General features: G+C 49.8%; 1 pseudogene; it reads left to right on the plus strand.

The window, feature by feature from the left end:
* Positions 1-10,211, plus strand: part of LOC139275636 (kinetochore protein Nuf2-B-like) — a 71,646-nt pseudogene extending 61,435 nt beyond the window's left edge.
* Positions 10,212-16,252: the final 6,041 nt, after the last annotated feature.

The raw sequence follows: 16,252 nt of genomic DNA on the forward strand, positions 1-16,252 counted from the left end.
TTCAAATAAATACATACAACTACTTAAACTATGCAGGAAGCAGCATGATTAAATGCTTGACTCACCATTCATTAACCGACACCGTTGTTTTACAGAATGGTTACTGAGGAACTGTCGAAACTTCAATAATTGAACTTTAATCATTTAAGGAGCTTAAATCATTGAAGAAATATTATCCCCTATCTGACTTTACACACTCTGTATTTTAGGAGATTAGTTTAAAATGTTCCTTGCTCATAAGACATGGAACGTGGGGCTACTTTTGTTCAATTTATTTCACTGCAAAAATATTCTCTAAAATAATGTCATTGCCAGAGTTCGAACTGGGGACCTTTCGCGTGTGTGGCGAACTTTTTAACCGCTGCACTACAGAAACCTCTGCTTAACCCCCCACCATGGTTCTTCATTTGTACAAAACTTAAACCCAATGAGATCGGGATAAAAGTGGCTCTCATGCTCAAGGCAAAATAAATGGCTGAAGATTTACAAAATAATTTTATGGATTAATTGATGTTGTTCAATTCAATGATTATCTTTTATAAAAGAGATGCATATATATGTGTAAAATAGATATATACCGGAAACTGTGGGGTACTGATTTCTCGGGGCGGGTGGGGAGGGGAATAACTGTTGAAGTCTTCATCCCTGGCTGGCCTCTAACCATCAACCTTTCATTTAATGCACGAACCGATTGTAGCATAGCGAGTGATGCAAGCACATGTTGCAAAACATTTTAAACCAGGGTATCAGTGACTTAAAGCTTCAGATTGCTCCAACAAGGATGGAACTTGTCCACTCTCAGTTGTACTTTTTCATAATAAAGGGTAGGACATTCATTATGAATACCTGGAAGCTCTGTATAAAAGTGGGATGCGTACCCACGCCTCACTATGGGCTGAAGAGTCTCTTCTACATACACGCAACATATGCTCAAGTAAACAAAACCGAAATTTATCTTGGCCACTAAGCCTTCGCTCATCGATTACGGGGACAAGAATGAGTGGAAACCTTCTTTGGGCCCCTGTGGGAAATTCAGACACGTGGACGACTTGATCCAAGTGTTTGGATGGCCGAGCAGTTTAAAGTGCTGCGTTCAGATAAGAACCAGTGTGTGCCGGACTGAGGGTACAACCTGTACACTGCAGTCGAATGTTTAGTCAGAAAAGTGTAGTCCTGGTCCCCATGCTACAAAAAAGATATTGAAGCATGGGAGAAGGTGCAGAATAAATTACAAGGATGTTATCAGAATTGAGAGGCTGCAACTATCAGGAAAGTTTGCACAGGCGGTGGCTATTTTCTAATGAAAAGAGAACACCAAGAGGACCCTTAAAGAGGTCTTTAAAATTATGAAGAGTTTGATGTGGAGAAACGGTTTCCACTAGGCGAGTCTAGAATAAGGCGGCATAAATAAAGTTAACCATTGATATGTCAAAAAAAGCTTAGTAGTAATTTATTTCTGCATGGTGCAAGAATATGGAACTCGCTGCCACATGAGATAGTTGAATGGATAGCATTGATGCATTTAAAAGGAGCTTGATGCATAAGGGAGAACGGAATAGAGGGATACAAGTTCAGGATGAGAAGAAGTAATTGGAATGGGCGGAGGCTCGCGTGGGTTATAAACACTGGCATATACCAGTTGGGCAGAATAGTCGGTTTCTGTGCTGCAGATTCTAGATAGAAGCCCCATGGAGAGGCTGGTTCAAAAACTGATTTATGTTGCATCTCCCTCCTCTCCAGATTTATTTGCAAAGCATGCACCAGGGAGCCACATGTGTCTGTTTTTGAATTCAATCCTCTATAATATTACTGCAGGAGTATGAAAGTGAATGAGAATGAAGTAGTTCTCAGACAAGTGCATCGTGGCTGCAGTGTGTACCATCTACAAGATTCATTGCGGTAACTCACCAAAGCTTCCTCGGTAGCACCTCACAAACCCATGACCTCTAAAACCTAGAAGGACAAGGGCAGCAGGCGCATGGCAGCACCATCACCTGCAACATCCCCTCCAAGTTACATACCATTCTGACTTGGCAATATATTGCCATTCCTTCATCGTCGCTGGGTCAAAATCCTAGAACTCCCTCCTTAACAGCACTATGGGAATACCTTCACCACAAAGACTGCAGTGGTTCAAGAAGGTGGCTCACCTCCACCTACTCAAGGGCAACTAGTGATGACCAATAAATGCTGGCCTTGCCAGCGAAGCCCATATCCCATAACGCATTAAAAAACAAATACTATCAGTATATTCCAAGTGGCTATTAGGAGAAAGGTCATTTTTATGAGGCCAGCAAAGACTCTGTATGGCACTACAGTCTGTCTGCTGGTCTGCAATGACTACACTCTCTCATCTACATGAATAAAATTGAAATGAATCCTTAATTTTAGAACTCGGGTTTCAAATTAAAACATTAAATAGGAACATCTCATTTCCGTTAAAAGTGATGATCGCAGTAGCAAATTTATTAGCTTAGTAATAGGAAAGGCTTCAATATTAATATTGAAGCTAATTGTTAAACCACTGTGATACTAGAGTATCCCAGCTACAATTAAAAAGCTAAATACTGGGGCAAAAAGAGTTTTGAGAAAGTTAACCTTTTGCAGTGCTGAAAAGCTAACTAATAAGTTGCATTTACCAAAATGCTCTTAAACAGCTCGATCTAGGACATGGAAGACAGAGAAAGGATAATTTTTCAAATTAAAATATATTCCACATTTTTTTGACAGTCTATCAAAGCAAGAAAGGAAAACAGAACTCCAATCTCTACACCAGTAACATATATTTTGGGCAATACCATTGGCTTCAATTCCCTCCTGCACTCTACAATATTTCTCTCAAATGGCGTGTTGCAATTTTTGATTAGGGAGGTACTCAGCTGGTCAGTTAATACAAATTACTGCTGGTCTTCAGATTGCTAATGTAAGCTTCAATTAAAAAGTTATCGTGTAGTTACCTATTACAAATTATAGCCTTTTCTTATTGCTCTTACATACCTGATATTCACACACTTCTTTCTCACAGTTTTCTGACAACATCTGGGTTTTTGTCAGAACTTGTCGACGTTCACTATTTATTTGAGCAATGTGATCAGTTACTTCCTGCGTTCGAAGCTTAAACTGATCATATTCACTATTAAAAAAGAAAAATAAATTTGATACACTTTTTAAATTGTGCGTAACAATTAAAAATTTAAAACGAAACAAATAGGCATGCATTCCTGAATGGCCCAGAGTTTATTTACAAGATTAAGGCTGGCAGCCTGAATGCAACAGGATATATTTTCTAGCGAATAAACAAAATGCTACTCTAGAACATATTATCACAAAGCCCAAGGAAGATGGTGCTGCTTCAGAAAGAAAAACTGTCCCCAATCAATAGAATGGTTACTGTGAGTCAAAATGGTGCAAACAAAATTCTGATATATTGAAATAATCTGAAACCATTAACAGGGCTCACAACTCCACACCTCACTGAGCACAAACACTTGCTCCAGTTAAACTAGCTGCTTTGAAAACCCCTCGGCCTGTGCAGTTCCAAAGCACATCCTTCTTTGCCAGAAAGGCTTTGAAAACTGGACAACTAAACGTATCTTGTGCCCAGATGTTTTCGACGTGGTTTTTGTGGTATTTATTGATAAGCATCTTGTCTGAATTTGCTCACTGGTGATTTGCTGCCCCTTTTTTTTCTTCACCTCTTTCCTTCTCGTCTTTTATTGCCTCCTTTCATCCTTGCATTTCCTCCTTTGATTCTTTTCTTTATTTTTGTTCTTTCTTTCGCCCCCTCATTATTTCTTGCCCTTTCTTGCTTTATTCTCCTATCTTTCTTTTTCTCTGTCTCTCTCCCCACTGTTTCTTACAAGTTAATAGAACACTCCTCCAACCTATCAATCGGGGTGAAGATTGAATGAACAGTTCTGCAAAGATGTTGAACTCATCAGTTCAGCCCGAGCTTGGGTCCTGGGCTCGGTTAGCAGAAAGGTAGATTAGGAGGTCGCTAATGTACTTAATCATATCATAGAATCATAAAAATTTACAACACGAAAGGAGACCATTCGGCCCGCCGTGTCCGTGCTGACCGACCAAGACCTATCCAGTCTAATCCCACTTTTCAGCTCTTGGTCCGTATCCTTGCAGATTATGGCACTTCAACTGCACATCCAAGTACTTTTAAATGTGGTGAGTGTTTCTGCCTCTGCCACCCATTCAAGCAGTGAGTTCAAGACCCCCACTACCCCTATAGACTTCCTAACAATTACTTTTAATTCTATGCCTCCTGGTTGTTTACTCCTCTGCTAAGGGAACATGTACTTGCTATCCAATCTATACAGGCCCCTCATAATTTCATACACCTCAATCAGGTCTCCCCTCAGCCTCCTCTGTTAAAAAGAAAACAACCCCTGCTTATCCAATCTTTCCTCACAGCCAAAATTCTTCAGTCTAGGCAATATTCTCGTAAATCTCCTCTGTACCCGCTGTAGTGCAATCACATCTTTCCTGTAATGCGGTGACCAGAACTGCCTGCAATCCTCTAGCTATCGTCCAATTAGTGTTTTATACAGATCAAGCATATTCTCCCTGCTCTTGTATTCTATGCCTAGACTAATAATGGCAAGTATTCCAGATGCTTTCTTAACCACCTTATCTACCTGCCGTGCTACCTTCAGGGAACAGTGGATTTGCACTCCAAGTTCCCTTTGTTCCTCTACACTTCTCCATGTCCTACCATTTATTATCTATTCCCTTTCCTTGTTAGCCCTACCCAAATGCATTACCTCACATGTCCATGGTGTGAATTCCATTTGCCACTGTTCTGCCCACCTGACCAATACAAGGCCCTGGTGAGGTCGGCGAGTCGGTCGGCCCTGGTGAGGTCGGCGAGTCGGTCGGCCCTGGTGAGCTTGGCGAATAGGTCGGCCGTGGTAAGGTCGGCAAGTCGATACGCCCTGGTGAGCTCGGGGAGTCGGTAGGCCCTGGTGATGTCAGCGAGTTGGGAGCTCGGGGACCGTGGGTTTGGAGGCCGCTGAGGTCGGTGAGCTGAGTTGGTAAGTAGCTCTCTATTCTCTCTTTCTTTCTTTTAGGTTGGGAGTTCGGAGGTCGGGAGGCCACAGAGGTCAGTGAGTTCGGGAAGCCACAGAGGTCGGTAGGATGAGTTGGTAAGTAGCTCTCTCCTCTCTTTTTTTTACATAGATTTTAAACTAGATTAGGCTAACTAGAGGGATGGCAGTGCAGCTCAGACCCGTGGAGTGCACATCCCGTGTCATGTTGGAAGTCCTGGATGCTTTGCGCAGTCTAGACAACCATGTATGCAGGAGATGTCTACAGCTTCATCACCTTGAGCTCCGCATTTTGGAGCTGGAGCAGCATGTGGAATCAATAAGGTGCATCCGCGAAGCTGAGAACTACGTGCATCGCACGTTTCAGGAGGTGTTCACCCCGCAGCTTAAAGATGTGCAGGTATAGAGGAAGTGGGTAACCACCCGACGTAGTAAGTGTGCTATGCAGGTAGCGCAAGAGTACCCCCGTGAGTCCATCTCACTTTCAAACCAATGTTCACTTCTGAATATCGGTAAGGACGATGGTGCCTCTGGGGAGTGCAGCCAGAGCCAATTCCTACGCACCACGGGTGGCTCAGCTGCACAGGAGGGAGGGACAAAGAACAAAAGAGCCCTAGTGATGGGGGATTCTATAGTTAGGGGAACAGACAGGCGTTTCTGCGGCCGTCGACGTGAGTCCCGAATGGTGTCAGGATTAAGGATGTCACAGAGCGGATGCAGGGCATCCTTGGGGGTCGGGGGAGGGTAAACAGATCGAGGATGTGTTCCATATCGGACCAACGGCATAGGTAAAATAAGGGATGAAGTCCTATAGGAAGAATTCAGGGAGCTAGGAAGGAAATTGAGGAGTAGGACCTCAAAGGTAGTAATCTCCGGGTTGCTACCGGTGCCACATGTTAATGAGTATAAGAATAGAAGGATAGAGAAGATGAACACGCAGCTGGAAAGCTGGTGTGGGAGGGAGGGCTTTAAATTCTTGAGGCATTGGGACTGCTTTTGGGGGAGATGGGACCTGTACAAACCGAACGGGTTGCATATCAACAGCGCTGGGACCAATATCCTCGCGAGGAGTTTTGCTAGTGTTGTTGGAAGATTTTAAACTAGCTTGGCAGGGGGATGTGAACCTGAGAATGAATTCAAAAGGGAAGGAGTTAAGCAGAAATTGGATAGCAATAATCTCGAAAGCGAATCTATAAGACAAAGTTAACGGAGCTTAGTATGTAGTAAACACGGAGGTCTTCCTGTGCTGAATGGTATATACTTCAATGCAAGGAGTATAGCGAATAAGGCCGATGAGGTAAGAGCACAGGTCGACACTTGGGAATATGACATTATAGTTGTTACAGAAACATGGTTGAAAAATGCGCAGGTTTGGCAGATCAATATACCTGGCTACAGGACTTTTAGACACGGTAGGGAGGGGAGCAAAATGGGGGATGGAGGGATGGTTGCGGTACTGATTAAAGAAAATATTACACGTGAGGAGGGATGATATGTTAGAGGGATCATCAAATCAGGCCTTATGGATAGAATTTAAAAATAAAAAAGGGGCGATCACACTGCTTGGCATGTATTATAGACCCCCAAACAGTGGGAGGGAGATACAAGAGCCAAATATAGGCAAATTGCTGTGAAGTCCAAAAACCATAGGGTAGTAATTGTAGGGGATTTTAACAATCCAAATGTTCATTGGGACAAATTTAGTGTGAAGGGTATAGAGGCTGCGGAATTCGTGAAATTCATTCAAGAGAACGTGTTTAGTCAGTTTGCAGCAAGCTCAAAACGAGAGGGGATGGTCTTGGATTTTGTTTTGGCGAATGAAGCTGGGCAGGTGAAGGGGTTTTAGTGGGAGAGCACTTGGGTGCCAGTGACAATAATTCAGTCAGATTCAAGTTGGATATATATAAGGACAAGAATAAGCCTGGAACAAAAGTTCCAAATTGGAGAAAAGCTAATTTTACAAAGTTAAGGAGTGATTTGGCCATGGTGGACAGGAAACAGCTACTTGTGGGTAAATGCTTGTCGGAACAGTGGGAGGCATTTAAGGAGGAAATCCGGAAGGCTCGGGCCCCTAAAGAAAAAGACTGGGAAAAATAATTCTAGAGCCTCCTGGATGTCGAGGGAGGATGCAGAAAAAAAGGCACGCTTGTGTCATATATCAGCGGCTAAATACTTTAGAATCTTTAGATGAATATAGAAAGTTAAGAGGCAAAATTAAAAAGGATATTAGGAATGCTAAGAGAGAGCACGAGAAATTCTTGGGCAGTAAAATTAAGGAAAAACATAAGATGTTCTAGAAAAATATTAAGAATAAGAGGGTAACAAAAGAAAGGGGAGAGCCTATTAGAGACCATGAGGGTAATCTTTGGGTGGAGGTGGAAGATGTTGCGGAGTGTTCTTAACGAACTTTCATCTGTCTTCACAAAGGAAAGAGGCATTGCAGATACTGCTATCTCAGAGGAGTGTGATATTGTGGATGAAGTAAATATAGTGAGAGTGGAAGTATTAAGGGGTTTAGCAGCTTTGAAAGCTGATAAGTCCCCAGGCCCGGATGAAATGCATCCCAGGCTGTTGAGCGAAGTAAAAGAGGAAATAGTAGAGGCCTTGACCATCATTTTCCAGTCCTCTTTGGATCTGGGCATGGTCGCGGAGGATTGCTAATGTAGTGCCCTTGTTTAAGAAGGGAGAAAGGGATAGGCCGAGTAATTACATGCCTGTCCCCCTAACCTTAGTGGTGAGAAAATTCTTGGAAAAAACCCTGAAAGACAGGATAAATCTGCATTTGGAAAGGCAAGTTTTAATTAGGGGCAGTCAGCGCGGATTTGTTAAGGGAAGATCGTGTCTGACTAACCTGAATTTAATTTCTTGAGGAGGTAACCAAGAGGGTCGATGAGGGTAGTGCATATGATGTAATATATATGGACTTCAGCAAAGCTTTTGATAAGGTCCCACATGGTAGACTGGTCATGAAGTTTAAAGCCCATGTGATACAGGACAAAGTGTCAAGTTGGATCCAAAATTGGCTTGGAGGAAGGAAGCAAAGGGAAATGATTGATGGATATTTTTATAACTGGATGGATGTTTCCAGTGGGATTCCGCAGGACTCAGTACTGGGACCCTTGCTTTTTGTGGTATACATCAACGATTTAGATTTGAATATAGGGAGTATGATTAAGAATTTGCAGACAAAACAAAAATTCGCTGTGTTGTTGATAATGTAGAGGAAAGTCAAGGATTGCAGGAGGATATCAATCTACTGGTTAACTGGGTAAAGCAGTGGCAAATGGAATTTAATTCAGACAAGTGTAAGGTGATGCACTTTGGGAGGGCTAATAAGGAAAGGGTATACACATGAAGCGTTAGGCCACTTAATAGTGTAGATGAACACAGGGACCTTGGAGTACTTGTCCACAGAACTCTTTTGGGAGGAAACTAAAACATTAAATCATTAAATCGTGTACCCCCGATCTGGGGGGTACACCAAACATTTTCAAGGCCCTTTTTTGTGTGTTTTTTTTGGGGGGGGGGTTTGTGTTTTTTGTTTTAGTTTAACGTTTTTTTGGGCACTAAAATCATTTTTTTTCTCCAAGTGCCCCCTATAAAAGGGGAGGGGGTCAATAAAACACTGGCAATTAAATCAATTTAAACTTTAAAACATAAAATCAAGTTAAAATTTGGTTGCCGGGCGTGATGATGCACTCCAGTCCCTCCGTTGCCCACCTCTCGCGGAAGGACGCGTGCTCCATCTCCAAGGACACCCTGGCGCGGATGTACGCATGGAAGAGAGGCAGTCAGTCGGGCTGAACGACCCCCTCGACAGCCCGCTGCCTGGACCGGCTGATGGCACCCTTGGCCATGCCCAGGAGCAGTCCTACGAGGAGGCCCTCGGACCTACCCGCTCCCCTCCGCACAGGGTTCCCAAAGATCAGAAGTGTGGGACTGAACTGCAGCCAGAATTTCAGGAGCAGCCCCTTTAAATAATAAAACAGGGGCTGCAACCTCGTGCATTCAATAAAAACATGGAACACGGACTCTTCCAGACCTTAGAACTTGCAGGCGGACTGGGAGTGTGTGAACCAGCTTAAAAATTTATTTCATGGCACTGCTCCGTGCACCACCCTCCAGGCGAAGTCCCCGATAATTAGTGGGAGGACTCCCGCGTAGAGTGCCCTCCATCGGGGACCCCCGCCTCCTCCGGACGGCAAGATGGTATGCCATGGCGTGTCCGGACGGCAGGAGAAGATGGCAAAATTGAGAGTGTGCAGGAGCAGCCCGTACAGGAAACCCCTCCGCATGGAACTGAAAAGCACGGAGAGGATTTCATCGAGGCGGCTCAAGTTGTGAGGCACCGGCTCCCAAGGGAGGTTCCGGGGTTTGGCGCTGATGAGGAATTCCGTCTGGAAGGGGGTCAGTTCGGACAGGATTTCCCCACGTGCTTGAGCCTCCTCGACACACCTAATGGAGTCAGGGCCCAGAGCTGTTTTTAGCGACTCGATGGCATTGGCCGTGCAGCGGACGTTGGCGGAATTTAGGAGCCGCGCCAGCGTGTCTTGCGTTATCCAGCCCACTCCTCCGCCATCGAGCATGTCCCTGACCCTGGTCACCTCACCAGCCACAGCCCTCTCGTCCGACCGCAACCTAAAACCTCGGTCGTGGAGCTAATGATTCCCGAGCAGCGGCTCCTGCAGGACAGCCGCCACTCCAGCCGGTGGAGAGCTGCGCTTGGAGGAGACTTTGTTCCAGACCCTGGTGAGTTCCTTGTAAAAGACAGGCAGCTCCTGGAACGCGGTCCTGACGCCCCCCAAGCTCACAAACAGGAGCTGCGTGTCGTAGTTAAGGCCATGCTGCTGGCGGAAGAAATACGTCGCCAGAGCACGCCACCTAGGAGGGGGCTTGACGTAAAGGTATCTCTGCAGGGTCTGAAGAAGGAATGTCGTGAGCTGGGTGCTGATCCACACCAACGACTGACCGCCCTCCCCAAACGGGAGACTCAAGACCGCGGCAGAGACCCAGTGCTTCCTGTTGTTCCAGAAGAAGTCCACCAGCTTCTTCTGTATCTTGGTGAAAAACGCAGGGGCAGGGTTCAAAGTGACCAGCCAGTACCACAACATGGCGGCCACGAGCTGGATTATGACTAGCGCTCGACCCCTGTAGGACAGCACTGGGAGCTGTCCTGTCTAGCGCCCTATGCGAGCGGCGACCTTGGCCTCCAGCTCTTGCCAGTTCGCCGGCCAGGCTACCTCGTCGGGGCTAAGGCAGACTCCCAGATAGAGGAGATGGGTCATGCTCCAGGCAAAAGGCCTGAGCTCCTGCAGCAGGGAGTCCACCCGCCACTGACCCACCAGGAGTCCGGAACATTTCTCCCAGTTGATCTGGCAGAGGATGCGGCCAAGTAAATCTCCTGGCACTCAAGCATCCTCCGCAGGTCAGCGGGATCCTCTACCGCGAAGAGCATGTCATCGGCAGAGCAAGTCTCTTCAACCTCGCCCGCAGGAGGCGCAGGAAAGGCTCCACGCAGATGGCATATAACTGGCCGGACATGGGGCATCCCTGGCACACACCTATCCCAAAGCGAAAGGGCGCCGTCAAGGACCCGTTAACCTTTATCAGACACTCCGCGGTGGCGTACAAAAGTCGGATCCGGGCTACGAAATGCGTCCTGAACCCGAAAGCACGCAGAGTTCCGAACAGATAGTCGTGATCCACCATGTCGAGCGCCTTCTCTTGGTCAAGAGATAGGAAGGCGACCGACAAACCAGCCTCCTGGGAATGATGGATGAGGTCCCAGACCAGATGGATGTTATCGTGGATTGTCCGGCCCGGGACCGTGTAGGACTGGTCGGGGTGGATCATGTGGTCCAGCACGGCGCCAAGGCGAGCAGACATCGTCCTGGCGAAGATTTTGTAGTCCGTGCTGAGGAGGGAGACCTGGCGCCAGTTCTTAAGGAGGCGTAGATCACCCTTCTTAGGCAGCAGGACGATGACTGCCCTGCGCCAAGAGAGGGGCATCTCCCCGGCCGCCATACTTTCCCACAGGACCCGCGCGTAGTCACCCCCCAGGACGTCCCAGAACGCCCTGTAGAACTCCACGATCTGCCCTTCCAGCCCCGGGGCTTTTCCCCTCGAGATCCAGTCGAGGGCGCTGGTCAGCTCCGCCAGGCTAAGCGGAGCTTCCAGATTTTCGCCGCCCTCCGGGCCAGCCTTCAGCAGGTCCTCCCACAAAACTCTACATGCTTCCTTGCTGGACGGCCCCTGAGAGAACAGAGCCCCGTAATATTCATGGGCCGTGTTGTTGGCGACCTTCGGATCCGAGACGAGAGAGTCGTATTCGGCCAGCAGCATAAAGAGTTGCTTACGGACACTGTGTCTTTTTTCCAGCGAGTAGAAGAAGGGGGAGCCGCGGTCCAGATCCCGCAGGAACCGGATCCGCAACCTCACGAATGCGCCTCGGGACCCGACGAATAGCAGGCCCTTCAGCACGGCCTTCTTCACTTCGTACACCATCCGCAGGGCCGATTCCTCAACAACTTGACCGAGACTGGACACCAGGTCGAGCACCTCTTTTTCTAGGCACCCGACCCTGGCTGCCCGCCTCTTGGGCGACCCCCTCGCGTACTCTTGATGAAGACGCGGACGTCAGCTTTACCCACGTCCCACCATAGCCTCAAGCAGGGGAAGCCGCTCTGCTTCCTTCTCCGATCGGCCCAGATACGATGGAACGATTCCGGGAACCGCACGTCCTCCAGCAGCTGGTTGTTAAAATGCCAGTACGCGGACCCCGTCCTCACGCGGAGTGAAGCGAGCTCCGCCCACACCAGGTGGTGTTCCGAACACGGCACCAGCCGCATGGAGGCCGCCGCAGGCAGGAAAGGTACGCCCGAGATACGTAAAGGCGGTCGACTCTGGACCATCCTACTCCAGGCGTCACCCAAGTAAAGGCGCTGGAGTTGGGATGGAGATTTCGCCAGACGTCCACCAAGTCGAAGGACCCGACCAGGTCCCTCAACTTCTCCATCGTCGTCATGCTCGGCGGGGCACCGGAGCGGTCCCTCGCCTCGAGGGTGCAGTTAAAATCCCCCTTGAGGACAATGCAGTCGCCGACGTCAACGGAGCCAAGAAGAGAGGACACCTCTTCGAAGAAGCGCGTTTGCTGCAGGCCGGGCTGAGGGGCGTACCTGTTCACGAGATGGAGTGGCACGTCCCCCAGGCGAACCGTGACGTGCAGCAAGCGGCCTGGCACGGGCTCCTCACCCCTAAGATCTCCGGCTGAAAATGCGGTGCCAACAAGATGGCCAACCCATGAGAAGTAGTAGTGAGGTGACTCATGTGGACCTCTCCTTGCCATTCCAGGAGCCACGTGGCTTCGTCTCCCGGAACGGTGTGGGTTTCTTGCAGTAAGCACACCGCATATTTCCCCTCCCGCAGGAGCGAAAAATTGTTAAATCTGCGGCGTGCCTCTCTGCCGCCGTTGATGTTGAGGCTGGCTATGGTTATCTTCATGACAAAAGCATAGTGCAACCTCTACCTAACCTATTGTGGGGGGGAGTGGAGCCGTTTGTTGACCTCCACTCCTTCAGCAGCCCAGCGAGGAATCTTTTGAGCCGGCGCAGCTCAAGGCCTTGCGCCTTTGATAAGGGCCCGCCCGCGGCCATGTTTTTAGTGGTGGCATGGACGGACGCGATGAGCAGCCCCGGGTTGGACCATCTTTCCAGGGCCAGAAGGGCTCGGTTGCGGCGACCCTGGCTCTGGACCAAAATGTCCCAAGTTCCTTTGCAGGAATGAGGGAGGACTCAGCAGCGGGCACGAGGAGATCCACCACCTCACTGGCGATGGACTCGAGATCTTCTCCCTCGTCCCCCACCGAGTCCCCGTCCCACTCCGGGAGGTTGCCGCCAGCAGCCGGCCTGTCGACCGCACGAGGTACGGCAAATGGCCCGGTAACACCATTCGGCCCTGGCTCTGCTCCGATCCCACCCCCAGGATCGTCGGCAGAGGAGTCCCCACTGGGCTCTTTTAAAAGCGGTGCTGGGTCAGGAAGCGCCAGTGGAAGGGGTTCCTCCTCCGCCCTCGGAGCCGGGGAACACGGAGAGACCTGGCCAAAGAAATTCTCCAGGTCCTCCAAGCACCCCAGCTCCAAGGTAGGGGGCGAGGGTTGTTGTTCTTCCCCCTCCCCGCCGCCACCCCCCGGCCCAGCGTGCACAGAATCATTAAAATTGTTAAAATTTTTTGTTTCTTCCGGGTCGAGCGAATCCGGGGGAAGTTGGTTAATAGCTGGGCGGGCTCAGGTTTGGCTTTTTCGGCCCCGCCCGCCTCAGTCCCCGGGACGCTCGACCCGGCGGCTACGCATTCCTCCGCTGGCCCCACGCCCCCGACGACAGGCAGATCTTCCACGCCATCCCCGGGAGGCAGAGGCTGGGCAGCCTCGACTGTCTCACCCTCCCCGGGGACAGACTCCTCTCGCCTACGGCGCAGTTTGGGGGCGCTGGTGGGGGACGCGGGACATGCGGCGGGCACCGACTCCTCCACGGAGGGATGTTGTTCCCCCTCCGCCTCATTGGAGCGTCGCCTTCTTTTGTGCCTGGTTGGCGCGGAGGCAGGGAGACCTCCATGTCTGCCGAGGCCTCCCGTTCCACTCCCACCTTTTTCTTATCTTGCCCGCGCCCGAGCCCCTCTATGATATTGGTCAAGGGCTCGGGCACGGACTCAGGGCACCCCGCGCTCGCCGGTGACAGGGTTGGGCTGAGCGCGGTGATCAAATTGTCTGGCGCACTGAGGGTACCCGGCTCGAGATGTTTCGCCTTCCTCCACGCCTTCTTTCCGATCGGACGCTCTCCCTCCCCCCCGCCGGAGGCCGTGAAAACAATGGCCCCCGACGATGCCCGCGCACCTACGGCTCCCGGCACGCGGACGCAACTGGGGGAGGGGTGGCGGCGGCGCCAGCCTTGGCCACCTTCGGTGGTTTGGCGGCCTTGGAGGTGGGTCAGTTTTTGCGAACGTGCACCACTTCCCTACAGGCATGGCACCGCACACCGTCCGACGTCCAAGAGATGCGGTAGGCAGTCCACTCGTGCACCACATTAAAATTACCCTCTGTCGTCTCCTCCCGCGCCAGCCGGACAAAAAGCTGGCGGCAGAAGGAGAACACATGGCGCAGGCTGTTTCCCTGAGGCCGAGCAGTTTATCCCTGACCTTACCTCCCCTAGTTGATGTAGGTGAGGGAGGAGGAGCTCAGCGGGAACAAAGGGTGGGACGTTTGAAAGGATGACCCTCTGCGCGGCGGCCTCGAGAGGGTCCACCGGCAGGAATGTCCCGCCCACCGTGAGCCCCATTTCAAGGGCCAGGGACACCGCCCGCTCCGACCCCAGGAAGAACACTGCCTTCCCAGACGTCTTGGAGGCTGCGACAATGGCCCAGGGGCCGATTACCTCAGCCAGCGCCCGCACGCCCTCCTCAATGCTCATTGTCGGGTGAGTGTAGCTCTTGACCCCGTGTTTCTTTGTTTTTGGTCTGAAAGGTGGCAGGTCAGCAGGAGGCGCCATGGATGTGGACGCCGTCTGCGCATATGTCTTTGCTGGCTCCGCCCCCGGCGTGGATGGGGTCGCCATCACGGGGTCCCTTTAAGGGCTACACCCATCCCAAAGTCACAGGCCTTAATGTTCTTAATTGGCCTCGTTTAAGTGTGTGAGCAGAGGAGCTCTCAATGAGGCATACCTCTTCCCTGGTTGACAATTGGGGAGGGGCCTTGCTCCCTCTGCTCAGTTGTCTTAATTGTTTTTTCAATTAGGAGAAAGGTGCTCTCAGAGAGAGAGGGGAGAGGCAGATAGTGACAGAGAAAGAGAGAGGGGGGTGGCAAAGAGGGAAGCTGCGAGGGCAGGTCTCCCCTCACAGCGATGGGTGGGTGTTTCTTGGGTGTACTCCCCAGATCATGGAAAGGCAAAAAACACAGTCCTTGTAGATGGTCTTCGTGTGGGAGGAGAAGATGTCTTGACCTGGGGCAACTGGAGCCACCCAGGCACACACTCCCAACGATGTTAAATAGGGTACTTAATAGTTCTTCAGCCAGGTAGCTCCAGCTATCCCAGGCTAGGCAATGGGGGAGGGGTGCTTCAGTGGTGTGAGGGGCCTAGTTGTGGGCCAGAACCCCACACACACTTCCACACACACACACCCCCCGCGATGTTCCGGCCCTCGAAATGGTCTTCTTTCCTCCCCCCACCGATACAACAATGTCTTTCGGGGAATGCACCAAAATACACCCACCTCTTGATGATGAAGTCTTTCCCTCCTTCCACACTGGATAGTTGTTGTTCTTTTTTCCCCTCTCTCCAACTCTTTGTAGCAGTATTAAAGTTTGTTGAATTTTCTGCTCTCCTCCTCTCCCTCTGGAAGAAATGGAATTGTAGTAAGCCCCTTCCTCCTCTTCCTGGGCTGTTTCACAGGGCTCACAAAGGCTTTCAGGCAGGAGCAACAGCAGGTAGCTCCTTCTCTCACTGCTCCAGGCTCCAAATGATCAGGCCCCGCCTCCAAAGCTCCACCATTGATCCACAGATCCCCTGAACGTTGCAGGCCAGGTGGATAAGGTTAAGAAGGCTTACGGAATGCTTCCCTTTATTGGCCGAGGCATAGAATATAAGAGTAGGGAGGTTATGCTTAAATTGCATAAAACTTTGGTTAGGCCACAGTTGGAAAACAGTGTGAAGTTCTGGTCGCCATATTTTAGGCAGGACGTGATTGCACGAGAGAGGGTGCAGAGGAGATTTACTCGGATGCTGCCTGGAATCGAGAATCTTTGTAATGAGGTCAGATTGGATAGGTGGCGTTTGTTCTCATTGTAACAGAGGTCGTTGAGAGGAGACATCATTGAGAAGTACAAAATATTGAGGGGCCTGGATATAGTGGATAGCACGGGTCTATTTCCATTGGTGGAGGGGTCTATTACGAAGGGGCATATTTTTAAGGTGGTTGGCAGAAGTTTGAGGGGAGTTGTCGGCCGGCGCATACACGATGGGTCGAAATGGATTCCTTCTGCGCTGTAAATTTCTAAGTTTCTAACTATGTGTATAGGCCCAACCTACTCAACCTATCTTCATAAGTCAACTCTCTCATCTCCGGTATCAACCGAGTGAACCTTCTCTGAACAGCCTCCAATGCAAATATATCCTTCCTTAAATATGGAAACCAAAACTGCCCACACT

This window comes from Pristiophorus japonicus, chromosome 11 (assembly GCF_044704955.1).
Source record: "Pristiophorus japonicus isolate sPriJap1 chromosome 11, sPriJap1.hap1, whole genome shotgun sequence".
In the NCBI taxonomy this organism is placed as follows: domain Eukaryota; kingdom Metazoa; phylum Chordata; class Chondrichthyes; family Pristiophoridae; genus Pristiophorus; species Pristiophorus japonicus.